Source organism: Lolium rigidum, chromosome 4 (genome assembly GCF_022539505.1).
Source record: "Lolium rigidum isolate FL_2022 chromosome 4, APGP_CSIRO_Lrig_0.1, whole genome shotgun sequence".
NCBI classification, from domain to species: Eukaryota; Viridiplantae; Streptophyta; class Magnoliopsida; order Poales; family Poaceae; genus Lolium; species Lolium rigidum.
This window is the reverse complement of record NC_061511.1, coordinates 260578607-260582846: the sequence shown is the minus strand read 5'-3', so window position 1 is coordinate 260582846 and position 4240 is coordinate 260578607.

Here is a 4240-nt window from a genome sequence, read left to right as displayed (position 1 = left end):
TAAAAAATCAGGTTCCTCTGCACGACTACACCCTAAAAAGCATGTTCTGCAACACAGACTCATCACTCATAGCTCGAACCGCCTCCGCCACTGTAGTTTGCAAGCTACCCTCCGGCCGGCCAGCGAGGCCAACCCTCTCCATGTGTCCCTGTTTCCTGTGGTACTTTCCTAATTTCCTAGTACCATAGTCCACATTGCACTTCTTGATTTGCTAGTTCTGATTCTTGCATCTTACAATTGGGGAAATTTCTAGCTAGGTCATAGATTTTGCAGTAAATTGAATTTGTTTGTTACAGATTTGTTCTATCACTGTTTAGTTAGGAAGTCACGATGGTCAAGGGAAAAACAATCGATCCTTTTTTTCAGTAAAAAGGGGGTCATTGTGACCTAATGAACAAGCAGTCCAACCGAAGAACCCACTCTTCATGTGCAGCCCCCTTTGTCGAGTTTGAATAACAAAATCGAGAAGAGCATGTGCATCAAACTCAGACAAATGAAGTTGTGTTCTATTCAAGCAAATGAACCAGACCAATCTAATCATACAAGTTTCTCAAAATGCTACAGATTTCAGCTTCTTGTTGTCATATGATTTGGTGATCCAACAAAAAAATGCATGTTGTTTTGCAGCTTTCCCCCCCCCCCCCCTCCCACCGGAGATTTTGTTCAAGCTCCGCCGCTGGAGAGGATACCCTACAGGGTATATAGCACGGCAAAACATTCTTGTAACTCTTCTCATGGCGCGTACCGAGAATATGACAAGCCTTATATTCTTAGGGGCTCTTGTGGTCATATCTTTCCGTTTATCATCATGTTATGCGCGTAAAGACCACATTGGTATGTTCCACTCTTGATCCATTTTTTGATAGATTGATAGATGAGTGTGTAGTCCGAAATAAGTGGAGCTAATAGTCGACTCTTAATTGGTCCTTTAGATTAATTTTGTAACTCTGTTTTTGAATGTGTGTTTCTCTTTTGCATAGGCATCCTCGAACGGATTGAGTCGTGCTCCAATGCTCGAATAGTTCCCTGTGAACTACAAGACTGCATGGATACATGCCAAGAAGATGGTTATAACCCTGGACACAACTCCTGCAGAAACATACCATGTTTTGATGATACAATTTGTTGTTGCTGAAATTTTCACTATGTCATAAGCCAGGAATACACCTTTTTGTGACGAGTTTTCTTGCCGTGGCTGTTGTTGTTTTTTGAGCTCTATAGCGGTTAATGCCACTAGTTACCTAGGCACATACAACTTGTACAAACTCCTCTTCACCTTTCTCCTCCTCCGAGTCGGAGGCTTCTTCAAGCACCATCAAGAGGATGTCATTGTTTGTGCCCACCATCCTGGTGAAAAATGTGTGATGTTGACGGGTGTGCCTGTGATAGATGAGAATGTTGACGATGTCGGGCTCAATCCAGTATTTTCGAAGATAAAACCCAGTGTCCTGGACGAATGGTTTGTCCTGGTGACATAGGCATCCCTAATGGGCCTGCCGAATAAGGTACCCGGGAATAATTGAAGGCCCACGACCCAAAGCTCGGAAGCACAACAAACATCGATATGGAAAATAGAGATGGATTAGGAATAATAGACTTGTATCATTACGAGAAGGACTCAAATAAGTCTTCCGAACTTTGTAACTTGTACGATACGAAAACCTCGGCTCCACCTCCTATATAAAGGGGAGCCGTGGGAGAAAGAGAGGATTGAATCATTGTTAACACCAACCCTAGCTTTTCGCAGTCGAGCACATTTTCGGCTGAAACCTTTGAGATCTACTTGCCCTCTACTTTCCGCGAAACCCTAGTCTACAACTTGTAGGCATTGAAAAGTTAATACCTTGTCAATTGGCGTCGTCTGGGGGAATTGAAGGCGACAAGGAGCTGATCTAGATGGCACGTTCAACATCATCGACTTCATCGGTGGCAAGCAACGCGATGGACGGAGGTAAACCGATCAAAACTGGTCCCGTTGATTTTGTACCTCACCCTCCCGCCCGTGTGGATCCATATGCCTATCTGGAGGAGCCAATGGAGATGACGTTCGGGAGCTTCCGCTTCTGCGTCGGGAGAGAAGGGTCACATCGCCTAGCGGCACCGATTTTTTCGGGACCGTTAGCGGTTGATTCCGATTTCTCGGGATCATCATCGTCAATTGAGTCAGGCGACGAGGAGGCTTCGCCGCCTGTTGGGGGGATGACCCCCGGTATGCCAAAGGCATGCCAAACCGGATGGTTTGAGCCATCAAGATACCGGTTTAATGTTCGTACCGGAACGTAGAGATAAGAATTTAGCTAAGTGAAGCTAAGCCGGTATCCCCAAGAGGGGTATGCCGGAACCGGATAAGAAGATACCGAGCTACCGGAAGGAAGAGCATGTCGGCGGAACTGGTCAAAGATTCTCTCCAGAGCTAGAAGACAAGGATGAGCTAAGCAAAGTAGCTTTAAACGAAGGGCTGACGATAAAGAGAAGGATGACGGTCAAAGAAGCCGGAGGACGTCAGCATCCCTGATTAAAGAGGACTCCGGTGTCTTCTATGATTAAAGTAGCTTTGTAAAGTAGTTTGTCTAGTCAAAGATGCCATTAGGGTTTCTTGTCCTGTAAGCCACCCTCTCCCCTATATAAGGAGAGGGGGCAGCCCTTCTTACGGGCAGACGCACGAAGAAAACTAGGGTTAGAAGAACACTTGTACTGAGAAACTTGTAACCTGTTGAGATCAATAAAGAAGATGATCTAGAGCGAGTTCTTCCTTATGTCTTTCTTCTTCAACCTCTAGCCTTGGCTAAGTTCTTGAGGAAACCGTCCGGAAGTTCATCCCGTCTAATCACAAACCCTCCCCCGAATCCTCTTGCGTCCATTCGGCCCCAACCTAAGCCATCCTATGGCATCTGTTTGTTCACCACGACGACGCTTGGCGCCCACCGTGGGGCATGAAGTGGCGCTTTGCCGGAGTACACATTCGGGCGGGCATCCTCGAGGTCGCCGGCGAGCGGACAGTGTCTGCGCTCATCCAGCGCTTCTACTCCATCGACTTCATCAACGACAACGCGGGCTGCTTCGCCAACGGCGGCATCTTCCCCAAGAACGGCCGCATCATCGAGTTCGGCAGCCACCGCGTCTACTTCGGCACCGTCCCCGTGCGCCGCCGCCTCTCGCCGGTGCTGGTGGCACCGGACCCGCCAAGGTGGCTCGTGCTGGCCGCGCCGCCGGCGGCGTCGAGGTGATGATGGCCGGCGCAGCCGGCGCGGGCAAGGAGGCTGCGGACGAAGTTGCCGGGTCGTGCGGCTGCGACCCGTGCGGCCAAGCCACCGCTGGAGCGCGACACCGGCGCACCGGGAGCGTCTTCCGCACCACCGGCAACACCTCTCCAAGCGGCGATGAACGTGCTGGCAACGCCCATCGCGCAAAACATCGACCCGGCAACGGCTCAGGCGGAGCTGGAGGCGCAACGCCAGAAGATACTCGAGAGCGGCAAGGACGTCGTTGATGGCGTGTATTTCACACGTTCGTTGGGCAACCCCAAGAGGAAGGTATGATGCGCACAGCAGCAAGTTTTCCCTCAGAAAGAAACCAAGGTTTATCGAACCAGGAGGAGCCAAGAAGCACGTTGAAGGTTGATGGCGGCGGGATGTAGTGCGGCGCAACACCAGGGATTCCGGCGCCAACGTGGAACCCGCACAACACAACCAAAGTACTTTGCCCCAACGAAACAGGTGAGGTTGTCAATCTCACCGGCTTGCTGTAACAAAGGATTAACCGTATTGTGTGGAAGATGATTGTTTGCAGAGAAAACAAGTAAAAACAAGTATTGCAGACAGATTTGTATTTCAGTATTAAAGAATAGACCGGGGTCCACAGCTCACTAGAGGTGTCTCTCCCATAAGATAAAAGCATGTTGGGTGAACAAATTACAGTCGGGCAATTGACAAATAGAGAGGGCATAACAATGCACATACATGACATGATAAGTATAGTGAGATTTAATTGGGCATTACGACAAAGTACATAGACCGCCATCCAACTCGCATCTATGCCTAAAAAGTCCACCTTCGATGTTATCATCCGAACCCCTCCAGTATTAAGTTGCTAACAACGGACAATTGCATTAAGTATGGTGCGTAATGTAATCAACAACTACATCCTCTGGACATAGCGCCAATGTTTTATCCCTAGTGGTAACAAAGACAACACAACCTTAGAACTTTCTCGTCACCGTCCCGGTGTCAATGCAGTCATG